General features: G+C 38.3%; 1 protein-coding gene across 1 annotated transcript in view; it reads right to left on the reverse strand.

Annotated features, from left to right (window-relative positions):
* The window catches only part of LOC135208205 (uncharacterized), a 29480-nt gene extending 17470 nt beyond the window's left edge, over positions 1-12010 (reverse strand). Inside the window, exons 1-2 of the mRNA XM_064240329.1 lie at positions 11876-12010; positions 7149-7224 (exon numbers count right to left, since the gene is read on the reverse strand). The gene's annotated coding sequence lies outside the window, so the exon portion shown is untranslated. The remainder of the gene's footprint in view (positions 1-7148; positions 7225-11875) is intronic.
* Between the last annotated feature and the right edge of the window lie 4442 nt (positions 12011-16452).

Here is a 16452-nt window from a genome sequence, read left to right on the forward strand (position 1 = left end):
CGTGTATTCTTGATACACATCATCCAGGTGCAATATAAGAAAGAAAAACAGCTTCGAAATTTCAAAGGTAAACATAAAAACGAAAAAAGTAAAATATAGAACAACCAAACAGCCTCGTCAAGAAGCAAATGGTCCACAGCCTAGAATTACAATTAAAGAATAAATACTACAAATGGAAATGAAACTACTAAGCAGTCTATTACATAGTTACTAAGTTGTCAACAATACATTTCGTAAGCCAGTTATCTAGCTTATATTGTCCGTTGCTAATATTAAAAACACAGCTTTACTTATGCTTTATAGAGCTAGATTTCCTTTGATTTTTTCCAATTAATTGTTATGATTAAAATTGTTCATATGTAGAAAGAGGGCACTCGATGTTTTTCCTACTCGTACACAATATTTATGTCGATTTAATCTTGATACAAACAGTTTGCCACCTTGGCCAATATATTTCTTTATTACAATCTCTACATGGAATTTTGATATGCAACCTGATTGTAAATGGGGAGAGTTCTTTATCAAAACTGTTCTCACAGACTGAGTATTACTAAAAACATTAACATTAAAAACTTTAAACATATTTGGCAAAGAAAGAAACCTGTAGTCAAAAGGTATTACAAGCAAATTACAATAGTCAAAAGCTTGTACATGGTCAACTGCATAAAATGTTTCTTTCTTACAGGAACATCAACTAAAAATGCCGGGTACTTCAATTTGAAAGCAATATCACAAATCTTGATAATCTCGTCTTCTAAAAATTCATGACAACAAATTCTTAATTCTCTTAAAAACATGGAAGAAAATACAGTTTCAAATGATGATTGGAGTAAAAGTGAATGTAAGAACCTACATATGTAGGTTTCCTAAAACCTGAAAATTTGAATCTAAGATGGTGTCAGTTGCCAGAGAAATTTCGCAGTTAACCGATTTATCGGCTAAAAATGTTATTATGTCGTCAACTGGAACTTTACGGAAAAGTTCCAGTCGACGACCTAATAACATTTTTAGCCGATGAACTGGGTAGCTATGAATTTTCTCTGGCAACTGACACCATCTTAAAGTTACTAAAACTGTGTCTCAAGGAATAAATTTACTCTCAATGTTTGGTATGGCGATGGGGAACCCTTTGTCGTGGCTCATAACAAAATTTACATGGAGTTTTTCGAAAAGACACTTTTATCAAATACTTTACCGGCAAATGTTCTTTGGTTTATGTATGTCGACGGCATATTTTGTGTATGGCCGTTGTGTGAAGATGTGAACCGGCGTTTAATTAGATTAAATGCGCTTATTCTCCATAAAATTCACTGTTGAGGAAGGAAAAGATTTGGCGAACGAAGCAAGCCTAATCAACTGTGTTTTTTTTTTCTATTTTGAGCTATTTTATGGGTTTTTTGAACCCACATGAGCATGGTATTTCAGCAAAAATTATATACTTTCTCTACTGTTTGTTTATCTCATCATCACAGGTAGCTATTATTAAGGACCAAAAAACGCGATATTTCCGAGAAATTTCATATATTTATGATTACACAATTAAAAAGAAAACATGCTGTTACTTCTTGGGGCTTGGGGGGTGAGAGGGCCAAGTTCAGTTGGGGGGCGGGGGCAGTCGCCCACCGCAAATGATGTCTCTTCATATGCTCTCAACACAACCCATAGTGCCACCTCCACCTGCGTTTGCGGTGTTGTCACCCCCCTGCCACGTTTGTTCCTGCTGTATCTCAGGGTCACTCCAGCCAGGGTTTCCCACCGGTGATTGGGGCTCCTGTAGGGCTCCCTCTCTTAGTGGGAGGAGCTTACGTGTCACTGCCTACTGCTGCCCCTGCTCCTGTGTCTGCTGCTCCAGTTGCCCCCTTGAATGGGGACCTAACCGCCATCATGAGGAAACTGACGAAGAAGCCAAAGAAGGAGAAGAGAGCTTGCAAGGTGTCGTCATCTTCCTCGACGTCTTCAGCTTCGTCGTCGTCTTCTACTGCCTCCTCCCTTTCGACTTCTAGGGTTAGTCCCCGAAAGAAGAAGGTAGTCTCTCCTCCCTTTAAGAAGTCTTGCCACGAAACTTCTCAGGGTCTGTCTGAGCCTCCCCGAATACTCCCAAATCTCTCTCTCTCTCTCTCTCTCTCTCTCTCTCTCTCTCTAACCGAGACATATTTTTTATGCATATGTAACACGTTTATTTATTATGTATACTGTAGTTATATAGACAGTCGTGATGTTACCTTGTTATTATTATTTTCATATTTTCCATTCTATAATTACAACACTTATGCATTTCTATAGCAAATTACACACAATTTTCATATACATATCGATTCCTAGTCTTCTCGTGGCTTCGGAGCGAGGGGAGTTACAATCTAACTGTCAATTATCTTGACATATTGGCCATGAAGGGTAGAAAATGTTGCCCACTCGTGGTCAAATATGTTGCCCACTTGATGGTCAAATAAAATACAGCTACAAAGGATACTTAAAAATCTCTCGTAGAATGTTATATAGAGATAGATAGATAGAAAGGGAGAGTGGTTGATAGAAAGGCATACTCTCTGTCTCTCTCTCTCTCTGTTATGGGCTGGAAGGGTTAGAAGTACATATGTACATATATTTAAGGGTAAAATGTTTAAGATGACTTTGAAATTATATTAATAAGAAGATGACTCTGAAATCAAATTAATAATGTCATTTAAAAGATTACTACAGTAGTAGGGTCATAGTTTAAGGTATATTTGATGTAGGATGTTAGTTTAGTTTAAAGTGTACATTTGGTATCTGAACTTTCAAGATAGCTAGTGATAAATGTTTTTAGAGGGGGGGGGGTTGTTAACTGTTAGCAAGAATACCGGGGGTCGATTATAGAATTATGTACCATTCTCGAACAAACACAGTTGACTGTATATTAATCCCTATTTTGTTTGCCTCGTGTCAGGCACTACATTTCCGCTCGCAAGAGCTCTTGACGCTTCTGTTTGTTGTTTTGAATAAATTAGTAAGTTTGTAGATGCTGCCACTTACTCATGAGGAAGCTCTGAAGTCTTCATGCACCGAGTCGCAGATGACAAGGTCATGTGGCCAAAGGAGCGTTTCTTGCAATGCAATGCTGCCTTTGAAGTCTTTTGCAGAACATGTTCCATAGAGGAGTGTTTCGCTTGAGGTCAAATATATTCCATGCCATTACTTCTAATGTATCTATTGCTACTCATGAAATTGAGAAATGAGAGTCAATCATTTGGGCGGATGGGTGGCTGGTAGGCAGGGGTGGGTCGTCACTGGAGGTGGGAGGTTGGCTTGCACTTATGGTAGAGGGTAAGCCTTTGCCTATACCCCTGCATGGGGTGCCATAATTTCCCCAGGGCGGGTTGTGGTTCCAGATTAGGTTATATCTTGAGACTTATATGAGGACCGAAATCTCGCCTTTAAGAGCATTGAGGAAATGAAATAGGCAGGTAATCCTGTAAGCCACTTTATGCTTAATTTTGCATGGGAGACGTAGAAGATAGGAGGAGGGTTGGAGCCCGTGAGAAGCTTGACTGTACTATGGCGTCCAGCTTCACCGATGAGGGCAAATTGTGAATCAAAATGAGACATCTCTTCCCAGGTTTCAGGCGAGATGATTCACTCTCGTTGGGGCTCAGTCCAGAGGGCAAATGAGAGGCTCTTTTCTTTTTTCATCTGGTTTGTGTCTGCTAGCCATCAATTCTGTCATGACATCATCATCATCCACCATGGGGGTTGTGGGGGAGAGAGATAAGATTGGGAGACTCACAAGGGCTGGTGATCTTAATTAAGGATCTATCTTCCACCGGAAAGGTTGGGAGTCCATCAGTCCCCTCCAATAGGTCTATGGGTGGGAGAGAGAGCATTCCCTATTTGGGAGGGTATGATCACCTCATTCTCATGTCGCAACCCCACTTCTGTCGTGTTGCTGGGAGGCGAAGAAACAATGACACCCAATTCAGAGGAGTATGGTGGCTTGCTGTAAGACTTGAATCATTTCTGAACTCCTTAGATTGCATCCCATATCAGTAAAAGATTATTTGTTTCCTCAGTTTCATGACTCTAATAATTCCTGTAGTCCCCTGATCACATCCCAGACCCATGAAAGATTATTTATTTCCTCAATTTTTTATTAGAAACTCTGACTCTTGGCAGGCACTTCCTGCTGTGTTAAACACTGCTGGAAGGCTTGCATCAGCAGGTCCCTTAGAGGGCATAGTGAAGGCGTCATCGGAGTAGATTTTCACTGAGCAGGTCCTTAGCCACTGAGGGATATATATTTTCTTTGGAGAGGATAAGTTTTCTGCCAATCGCTCTAGAAGAATGAACTCTGGTATCAGGTCTTGGCATTCTGAATATGCAATGGTAAATTCCTCGTCGGAGAAGGCTGCATAGACCATTTCTATACAGTCTGATTGGCACTGTATAAAGTAACGACAATTTTTATAGAGCATGGGATTTGTGTATAAGGCACCGGTAACGTCAGGTGCCAGGGTCTCTGGCACGACAGCGACAGTTGGAGGTTGGTCAGAAGACATTTTTGTGGTTCAAGGAAGGGCCAAGAATTGACACATACACAGCACTTTTTCAACCATATCCCAGGGACAATAGGCCTCAAGTATCTATAACTTGCAAGATTTTTAAGGCATTGATTGGAGGAAGATGCAGATTGATATATCTGCAATTACACAACACTAACCGGCTTACATACAGTTTAAGACACTATTAATACATCACCCTGTGCTTCCGTTGGCGTGTCTTCGTGGTCTCTCATCTTCTATGAGACCTATAGCACAAATTGCTTCAATAAGGCACATGTCAGTGTTTTAATTTCCACTTATTGAAAACTGAGTGACTGTCTGTAGCAAAAATGATTTTTTATAAGTTCTATTTTTTACAAGTTCTGTAATATAATATGTTCGACAAATCTCAGCAAATGTGTAAATTAAATTTACGTGAATAGAACGAACCTGCTTTTAAATTCCATTTTGGTAACAGCTGGACTACTAGGCAACAAGCAATACTGACTATAATTGAAATGTGATTTCTAATGAGATACTAAGCTGAAAACCTTTATGGACAAAGTCAACAGACTATAAACCCAAGAACGCTTCAAAAGAACATCAGCCTGCAGAAAGAGACAAGGTATAAGAAATCATGAGACATCAGCAGAAAGCAGGTATGTTTTTGCTCCTCGCTAGAACATTTGGAGATGGGAAGAATCCACAACTACATGAGGTAAACTATTCCACATGTAGTTGTAGCCAAGTTAAAACACCCGGAAAACTGAGTAGTAAGTATTCAATCCGATACTAGAAAACGACGCACTATTTGCAGCAGCAGCCTGCCCAAATCTGATACTAGAAAACAGCATGCTATTTGGAGCAGTAGCCTGCAAAGAGTTAGATCCAGCAAAGAGGAGCGTTGAGGGTGTTTGTCATAGTACATTTTGTGAAACAAGCGTAATGAACTCACTTTGCGTCAGCACCACAAATCAAGTTAAAATCTCTGCAACCAGAGACATCGGCAATGTTAATATACCAGGCTTAGTACATAAGTATGATGGTTCCCCATATTCAACACTCAGCAGTGAAATTTTGATCATGTATGCAACTTAATTTCTCGCTGATAAGTCACCAAGTCTCATTATAGGGAGGTATGCACTTTATTATCTCCCAAGACTTAAAAGCTTATTGAAAGCCCATTAATGAAAGATCTAAATGATGGAACACTGACGTCTGGTGTGTCCTCTGATGAAGAAGACACAGTAGTTGATATTTTTGAGAGACTAACATTCACCTGTGGAGATGCGCAATTCCCTGGCAATGGAATGCCACCTCTTGTAAATTATCACCAGAGAAGAGTAAATTCTGCGACATTTTCTGACCCGGACGTTTCCCATGCGAATATGAAACCTAGAAAATACCAAGCCTTTTTCTTAAGAGTTCACAGATATATCAAGAGTCAAGGTAGACAAGGTTAACCTACATCTTATGTGGTCTCTGAAACATAACGTTTCTGCGGCTCAGTTAAGCTCCAGAAATGCATGTTTTTTTTCATTGATGTACGCTGACTTTACAATCCTCATCAATGTTTTTTTATCTCGGAAAAGCATATACCATTACTACATGGAAGAATTGCATTTTAAAAGACCCTATTTCACTACAGGTTTCAGGCACAAATAAAATTAAAACTAAAATATTAGATATCATGAGGAGAACGTTCGACAGGATGGTGTTCTTAGCATAACCGTTATTTCATTACCTATTAGTTAATTAGTGGCACTACAAAAAGTATTCCTGGACACTATTAATTTCAAGACTCATCGGGCCCAGGTAGTGGGTATTCTTATATAATCCCTTTGTTAGAAACAGTTATTGTTCACCTAACCCCGTTCTGATAACAGAAATTCGCCCCTACCACCCTTACTCAATTCTGGCCTTAAATTTAAACTAGGAAATTCTTAAATGATACAGAACAGATTCCTTGGGTTGGCCGAATTTGCAGCAAACCTTGTGCCTAAGGTTTTTAGATTATTAAGTTCTTTCCCATAATTTCTGATCAGTTGGAAATACGTAACTGCTCAAACTAGGAAGCTATTAATCTCGATAAAATCAACCATAGCCACAGACTGAAAAAATATAAGCACGTAAACCTTCCATGATTCAGTTAATCTAGAGAGCCATGCACTTGTAGACGCTCTCCTTTGTGGTTACTGATGATTTTTCTCTACAATCTCCAAAGAAACACCAAATTTCTTCCTAAGTTTGGTGATCACAATTATATAGACAATCCTAAACTAAGAAAGCTGTTTTGTTCTAGGAGTAAAACTTTATCTATTGAAAATGTAGGCAAAATGTTGACATATAAATTCCCTTTCGCTTTACCTCCGTCTTTATCAATTATCCTTTCGTCTATTTTCTGTTCTACCTTTAAAATGAGTCTCTTCTTATGTTCTATACCTTATTAACCAACATACATGGTTCTTTTTATTTCTATAAAAATATTTTACAACCGATTTCACGGTGAAAACAGTAAACGACATTTTCCCACTTTTATCTATGGCGTTGCATAATTTATCTCTCCAATTTCTCGAGAGAATTTCCTCATGAATAATATTTTAACATACCATGCTTGAAATTAAGTAGTCTTACCTCTCATATTTCAGTATTTTTTCTTGTCTAAAAGTTGCTCATTGAAGGTACTACTCGATGTTAGTCATTTGTTTGACTGCTTGAAAGTAAAAATAGATTTGTATATTAGACTTTTTTGTTCATATATAATCTAACTGTCATTTCTTAGCCGTTAGGTGTGTTGATGGAGGATTAACTATGATGATAATTATGATTAACCATGATGATAATTATGAGATGTGGTGAGAGGGGACTTCACTATACTACGCCTTACAACGAGAAGTAAAAGATATTAAGGTAAGTGGGTAACAAATATAAATGAATTCTACAGCGTACCTACAAGATAATCTTAAGCATCTATGTTGGTGTGCTTGCGAGAATTAGATCTCTCTTGCAAAGTTTTAAAAAAAATTATAACCCGATATCTCAGGCTGACTCAAGATCACTTCTTGAACTCGTACGTTCATCATCACATGGCGCAATAGAAAACGTTATAAATTTCGTCATAGAAAATGGTATTTCACATGATACTCTATTGCAGACTTTTATATCAAATCACTGATTAAAAAGAAGGCACAGGATATAGGTACGGCAGCCGTATCCCGATCGTGGTAGATATTGGTACGGCAGTGAATTGCGCATGCGTCAATTTCAGACTTCCTGCCGTACAAATAATATAGTGCGGTGAGGGTACGGCAGATTCTGTCATTGGTGCCGTATTTGCGCTCTTGACTTGCTGTAGATACGGCAGTTGGCTGTATCCGTTTACCAGTTTGCTAATCATACTGTATTATGTAAACCAGAGTTCGGCTTTTACGTGGGACAGTCACGCTTTTTGAACCTGTCCCCCTTTTTTCGGTTAGCAAAATGTCCCTCCCCCTTTTTTGTTTGTTTGGCTTTTGTGAATTTTGTCCCGCTTTTTTGTACTACAAGCACAACACTATCCCGATTTTAATGGAATAATCTATAATTTGGTTTAACTTTGCCATTTCACTACCTGGTAAATTCTATCGTCTTCTCCGACAGCTGCAAAATACCCAATGAAGTGAATTAAAAGAATATTGTAAAGTGTATAACGGCCCTTGCAACTGCCGATGTCAGGCAGAATAAAGGGCCGAGAAAATCACCAAAGGTATGATGGTAGTGTAAATATTTATATATAATCCTCTTTGAATCTCCTCTTCGGAATTCTTTTCAGGGCCGATTCGATCGTTCGTGACCTACGTATATGCCATGAATTACCCAATTTTTGAAAGTTTGAGTCTTCATAGATGTCTATGGCTTTCTTCAGCTCGTTAAAGCCTGAAAACATCTGTTTTTTCGGCGAAAACTAATGTATTATTCCGCGGTTCATGCTGTTCCGTCACCATTTTTCTTGCTGTCACTGATATGCCCAAAGACGTGTATATACTTCAGTATATAGTCTTTGGATATGCGTGAGGCGGTAAACAAGGGTTAGCGCATGCGCAATTCACTGCCGTACCAATATCTACCGAGATCGGGGTACGGCTGCCGTACCAATATCCAGTTCGTAAAAGGCCAAGGCTGTTCCACCGCCAAACGTAGCCTAGGCAGGATATAGATAAATGTATTATTTAGAATGGGGGTTATTGGGAAGCATGAACGACTTCATGAGATTCAATAACATGATTAAGAAAAAGTGTATCCCTAAACCGGCTTCCAAGATTCAAGGTGTTAATGAGAGGCAGTAGCATTTATACTCACTTTTCTTTCTAGCAATAGAACAGACTAGACACAATATTTATCTAGCAAACTAATAGGCAGGGAAATGTCAGGAGGAAAAAAACTTTTATACCTTCGCACATAGGGAATCGATAAGGTGAGATCGACTAACCATTAACCATTGAAGTTTTGAAGGTAATTATGTACAAAACATTGAGAAATTGTATCTGAAAACAAGAAAATTGAACAACAAATTAAATGAAGGACGAGACATACTAGAGTAAATGAGCCATCAACAACTGCTATGGTATTATATCGGTTATTGAATATTGAATTGAATATATAGAATTTGGGCCAAAGGCCAAACACTAGGCCCCATGAGGTCATTCAGCGTTGAAAGGGAAATGACAGTAAAAGGTTTGTAAGGTGTAACAGGAGGAAAGACTCGCAGGCTGGAAAGTAAGATGAAAGGAAAAGAATATGAATAGAGTAGGTACAGTAAAAAGAACGACAGGGGTTGCAGGTAGAGTCAAAAGGCAGGCACGATCCCAAGAACCTTAAGTAATGCCTACAGACCGCATGATGTTGCACTGACGGCACTAAACAAACACCACTATACTGTTTTTTTCCATCTGTCCATCTGCCTGTGGTGTTTTTGTTAGGTAACACTGCGTCCCGGGCTTTAAATAGTTACGCTATGTGTAAGTTTTAGGTAAATAAAAGGATATCTGAGTGTACATTTGCAACTGAAAAGTGTTTTATTAATTTACTGTATGCGAATTACACCGTTAATATTCGAAATAGGATATTGTTATTATTGTTGAATGTAAGCTGAATGTAACTATCTAAAACCCGGGACGCAGTGTTACCATACGCAAACACCACAGGCGGATGGACAGATGGAAAAAAACCGAGTATAGTCCCCTTTATGGCACTAAATGTTGAAACCGAAACATAGGCCTAAAGCAGAAATTGCGGAAAGACAAAAACGTACTAAATCTCGCTAAAGCCCACCACTAACGTTCAGCTAGGCCTGCACAGTTATAACCGCAATCAGACAGTCGGACTGTGCAGGCAAATCTTCGCCACTAACGATACAGGCCGTTTCCTCAGTCCTCCGTAGGAGCCATGGTGTCAATACACGATGCTCTGGCTGTAATTGGCTTGCTGACATCATAATAAAAAAAAAAAAACGTCAAGTAAGACATCCAGTGAAAGAATGGTTGATAAAAACGAATTAAATATTCCCTTGTGAATTTGTTAAGAGTTTAAATTGGGCCCCAAGGACTTTCATAATGTTCATTGAATACTTTATGAATGAAGGAAGAGTTCCATGGAAAGATAATTAAGATCGTAATTGTTTGCTTTCGTTTCAAAGATGACGCATATTGCTGATTTCGTTTCGTCAGAAAGTAGAATATTATTTTGTTCTCATTTTAAAAACGTATTACATACATGGTGCATAGTAATCATGAATAGACGCATATAGGCCTATTCTTGTTTTACATTATTATGCCATAATAAATATCTATTCTCACTGAAAAACTGTCTTGGATTTATGTTTTATAACCACGAATAAACATAGATAGCCTTAATCTGTTACAATAGCCTTTGGATTTGACTTGCCAAAGCAAAGTCTCATTCATATAGAAGGTTTCGATGAAATCTACAAGACATTCAAGGAATGATGCTGCCACTTTCAGCCTTCCATATACACTATTATTTTTCCCGTGGAAAAATGGCAAAATTATATATATATGTTATTCTGACTTCCCTATCAATTATTAAAAACCAGCAAATCCAATATATCATCAATTTATATATAAACACTTTTCAATTTAATAAAACCCATCTCAATGTTCATAATTATACTCTGTTTTTGTTCATCTGTCCATCCGCCTGTGGTGTTTTTGTATGGTAACACTGCGTCCCGGGCTTTAGATACTTACATTCAGCTTACATTCAACAATTATAATATCCTATTTCGAATATTAACGGTAATTCACATACAGTAAATTATTAAAACACTTTTCAGTTGCAAATGTACACCCAGATATCCTTTTATTTACCTAAAACTTACAAATAGCGTAACTGTCTAATGCCCGGGACGCAGTGTTACCATACAAAAACGCCACGGCGGATGGACAGATGAAAAAAAACAGAGTATAGTACATGTTAATCTGTCCGCGGACGGACAGCGAACTGGGCCAAAACAGTTGTTTCCACATCATTAACGTTGCAAGCCAGATGAGCTATTTACTCAGGCGGCCAGGCCGCATGCGCAGGCCAGAAAAACTGTGTAGGTTGTCCACTCCAGTCCAGTGTCCACACTAACATTCAGTTATAACTGCACAGTCCAACTGTGCAGTTATAACTGCGCAGGCATAACTGCATGAATGTTAGTGGCGGGCTTAATAATGAGCCTCTATTTCTGCGGGCTGTTGTCGCGCTTATCAGCAGCAAATATAAATAGATTATATCTCAGCTGCACCATTATTTCCTAAATCGCTGCCAGAATCTGTAGACGCAAACAACATGACACTCACCACAGTGGGACGATTGCATTTATGAGACATATTTATTACTTAATCCTGTATAGAATCAGTATAATGTTGTTTCATACTATTTACGGGTAGTATGCAGAATAACATACAGCGACTATATCCTTTTATGTAGTCTTCAAATTGACAAAAAAGCACTACCCCTCTATCTCTAAGTTAGTCACATCAGCTCTACCTCCCGTAGTTCTTAAGATTGGCCGTACCGTGGCTCCCCAAGCGCCCTAGTCCGGGCTAGTCTCGGGACTTTTAAACTTGATCATTCGTTATAATATAAGCCTGCTCGACCTAGGTCACTCCCTAGGCCAGTTTTTTGTTTAATCCAGCCATTCAAAACGAAGCAGAATGGAATGCTTCATACGACCGCATATATTCGCGCTCTGATTCACAATCCGCCGTTTTTATTCCCGTTCCAGGCTCCAAAATGGAAGCACATAAATGCTTTTAACTGTTGCGATATGTGATGAATTCAGTGGCACAAACTCTAATGAACTAACAATTACTTACCCGTAAACTCTGTAATGTTCGGAATCTGTAAATAAAACTTGCTCCGTTACAATCTCTGCCATTTCTGGAAGTAAACGTCTTTAATTGTCTCAAGAGCACCCGAACCCCAACGGACAACACTAACTGTTACTGAAGTCTGAATCTTAACTGAAACTGAATTCTGAAGCACACATGTTGCTGACGGGCCGTCGGCTCGACCGAAAGCAATATCACTATCACTTCATGATTAACTCATAATAACAAGAGAATGGAACCCGATGATTTGAACCTCATCGATTTCTGATTAGGTAAGCAATTCATTTCTTGTTTTTTGAAAGTTTACGTGATGAAGTGGGGATTTTGACCTGTGATCACTAAGGGGTAGCCTAGGCCAGTCGGCGTGTCCGAACGAGAACTTCCCAAGCGACCTACGTTCTACGTTTTTATTTCTATATTATTTTGGATGGGGGAGCGAAGCCCTTTGTGGATAGATCCAGGCACGTTGTCCTTATTGGTAATGTTAGGTCAAGGAAAGGTTAGGTCGTATCCCTGCTGAAATGTGTTATAACACATCCTCTCCCCGAGATGGTAGCCTAGGCCGATGAGCGACGGTTTATATTGGCAATTTTTTTTTTTTTTTTTTTTTTTTTTTTTTTTTTTTTTGCATGGTTTCATATCTTTGGGGTCTAGGGATGGAGGCCCTTGACTAGGTCAGGGTACGGCGTCAAGGTTGGAGCAAGGGACTGATAGCTAGGATGAATCCCTCATGAAATTGGTTTTTTAAGAACTTTTTGTTTTGACGGCCGCGGTCTCCTGCGCCCATATACGTCGATGTGCATTCACTCCCTTATGCTACAAAAATCACACGATTTTTCTACCACAGCGATATGAGATTTGAATACTTTCATTCTTCATCCTGTAGGTAACTTACAGTTGTAATCATGAAGTTTAAACTGGTGTTCTACATGATATGAAATAGTAGAAAACGAGTACAGTTAATACTACAGAAAATGACCACCAAGAAAAACAGTGCAAGAATTATTGGGCTGATTACATTACAGAAGCACTTAGGATAAATTGTCTATGAATGAAGCATAACTATGCCATTGAAATATAGGCGAGTGACCATGATGTTTGCTCCTAACCAGGCTTCTGAGTGATTTTCTCATTCAAATCTTACACGAAGTAAACAAAATTGTTGCACGAAGTAAAAATATATGTATATATATAGTATATATATATCATATATATATATGTATTATTATATATTATATATATATAATATTAAGTAGGAAAGCATGACCCCCTGAGTTGCCTTTGATAGGTCCACCCCCTACTAGGGAAAATTGCGCGCCACACACATACGTGTATATAAATAAATAAATATATATATTTATACACATGTATATATATATACATATGTGTATATATATATTTATTTATATACACGTATGTGTGTGCGCGCAATTTTCCCTAGTAGGGGGTGGACCTATCAAAGGCAACTCAGGGGTCACTGCTTTCCTTATACTACAACCACCGGATCAGCTACACAGAAGGCTCATTAGCAACATATCAAACGCCCCTACTCACGCCATGTTAATCACGTGTATGTCACATGTACTGTTGTCCTTCTTAGATATAAAAGCCCTCCCTTTCCGATAGCTCTTGCATCTCATCGCTCAGCCTCCTACCAAAAACTTCCAATTTTTTTTATTTTTTATTTATTTACTCATGTATTTCATTTAATATTTTATTTTATTTTTTATTTATTTTTTTTTTGTGGGGGAGAGGGGGGGGGGGGCATCGTATCATGCTTTATCCTTTCCACATGACAAACCACCTTGTGTAATTGATCAAGTCTTCTGACTCACAAACCGTTCTACCACTTCTAGACTTATCCGCATTTCTAGCTCTTCCAGTTCTTCCTACGTCACCTATCCTATATGGAATGACAAATATTTATGATTGGCTTGCGTAAGGCGTTAGTGCTGTCAGTGCACATGGTGCACTGCAGGCATTCGAAAAGTTATTGCAGCGTCCCTTTGGTCCCTAGCTGCAACCCCCACCCGCCACCCCCTTTCAGCATTTTACTTTATCTCCGTTCCCTCTTCCTTCCGTCTTGATATCAACCCACTCCGCCTCCAACTCCCTAATTTCGCTACCTAAGACACTGACTAGCTGAAAGTGTCCCAGTGCTTGGCTTTATACCCAAATTGTCATAAATCAAATCAAGTATGAATGGCAGCAAGCATCTTGACAAGACGAACTGCAATAGGAACTTTTCCAGTCTCAAAGCGTTAAAGTTATTCCTCTTTAGTGAATAGATAAAAAAAACACGATTATAAACATGAAAATAAGAAAATTAATCCCATTAGTTATGTAAAATTTGTCTAAATTTGTTGTTTTAAAGTTTTAATCATTCGGAAGCCGGCTCTCCAGACAGACTGTTCGCTGCCATGAAGCACATGCATGTATGAATTTGATGAGAGAAAGAGAAAATCTTCTTTTGTAAGGAAACGAAACAAATTTTGAATTAGGAAATTATGTGTCAAATTCATAGTCGAAATTTTGCCTTCCTTTGCTCGATATACACGGTTTTCACTTCCTTGTGAATAACATGTTGATTAGGAGGCTATTGTAAGTAAGATTTTCTTGAAGTTTCTTTGTAATCTTAACATTTATATTGCCAAAATAGTACATTGAATGTTACATTAAAAAATGCCATTAACAGATTAATCAATTTTTTGACTACCACAGTGTCTCATCCCATTCAGCACAGGACACTGATTATCTAAATCAAGTTTGAACATTCTTCTCAAAGTGCAAGTTGCATACAATAACAAGAACAAACATCAGCAATGGTAAAATTAGTACCTCAGGAAAAGTACATTTTTATGGTCTGGGTCTTCTTTAGAAGACTTTCCTGATACCGTTTGCAGAGTATCTCGCCTATGAAAGTTCCAGCAGCAATGAAGTAACCCACAACGAGAAGATAGAATCCAGCCTGCAGATGCTGGATGGTAAATGCTTCGTTGACCTCTTCGCTAGGCTCTCGTGGTCTCTTGAACTTCATGAGTTCTATTTTAGTGAACTTCTGTACCAGACCAGTTGACAGCAGCCATATTATTCTGTAAATACAATGATGTTCATCTCTAAGTAGAGCTCCCCACTGCAACATAGCTGACAATATATTCAGATAGTCAAATTATCATTTAAACAGTTAAAGAATCTTTAAATCAAAAGCCACAAGGTCTGTCAACATAGTAAATGTAGTGAAAATCACAAATCAAATCAATGTGCTAGCAACATTATTAAAGTGTAAAATTGTGTAAGGAAAGGCCGTAGTGATACATATAAAACAAATGATGGTAATAAGTGCATCTATATCGTGAACGCTATACAAAGCCACATTTCTTAACCGATTTTGATGAGATTTTAAATATAAGTCAATATCAAACTGGCAAAGGTCGGTGAAAACAATCAAAATCGGACCACTGGTTGGGTAAGGGGTTGTGTGGGAATAGGGAGAAATGTAAAAATTAATGAAAACAACAGATATTAGCATTCAATCCATAGTTTTCGAGGTCGCTGAGAAGAATAGGGACACTCCTGATGTCCTTTAAGTCCAAGCTCAGCCTCAATTGGAAGCGGGGTTGGGAAGCGGGTGACATATAAAATAGCTGAAAACGACAGACATTAGTGACTAATCCGTCGTTTTCGAGGTTGCTGAGATGAATAGTGAAGCTCCTGATGCCCTTTAATTCCAAGTACAGGGGTGAAAAATGAAATGTCAAAAATGACGGATATTAGTGTCTAATCCATAGTTTTTTTAGGTCGCTTGGATGAATAAAGACACTCCCGATGCACTGCAAGTCAGTCGAGAGAGCATTTGTACATTGTGTGCCAAGTCTATACAGCAAAATATCCCCTGAAGTGAATATCATACAAGGAGAAAGCAAATTTTAGAAAGAACTAAAGACTCTCCTATTCTGCAGGAGCTACGATACTGACGAGAAGCCACTAAAAGACAATTGTAAAATATAAGAAGCTCCTTATTTTGAAAACGTGCAAGGGCCCGCCAGAGAGAGGGAATCATCCCTGTGGAGGCCTGTCCATAAAACCAAACAAAGTGAAGTGTATCCGGTTTAACTACATGAAATATGTAACACGGTGTAAATCCTGGATTATATATAGAGAGACAAATCAAACTCACTGTTTCTCGAAAAGAGTCTTGTATGGCGACCCACTTGGGCACGCGATGCCATAACCCTGAAGGTCGAATTCATGACGGGAGAAGTGAAATTTTTGAGGTCCGGCGATGATGGTTCTTACTGTTGTTCCCAATCGACCAGCAACAAGCGCATAATTAAGCGTTAATACCTGTAGCAAGGAATATTAGGTAAAATGTTCATAAGCTCATAGAGTGATTGTTGAATTACGTCTGTAAAACGTGTGAGTAAATATATATATGTATTTATGTATATAAACATACATGCATTGTATGTATTATAGATAATATATTATATATATATATATATAATATTAATTAATAATTTATTATTATTTATTAATATTATTATATATTTATAGATATAATA

This window comes from Macrobrachium nipponense, chromosome 35 (assembly GCF_015104395.2).
Source record: "Macrobrachium nipponense isolate FS-2020 chromosome 35, ASM1510439v2, whole genome shotgun sequence".
Classification (NCBI taxonomy): domain Eukaryota; kingdom Metazoa; phylum Arthropoda; class Malacostraca; order Decapoda; family Palaemonidae; genus Macrobrachium; species Macrobrachium nipponense.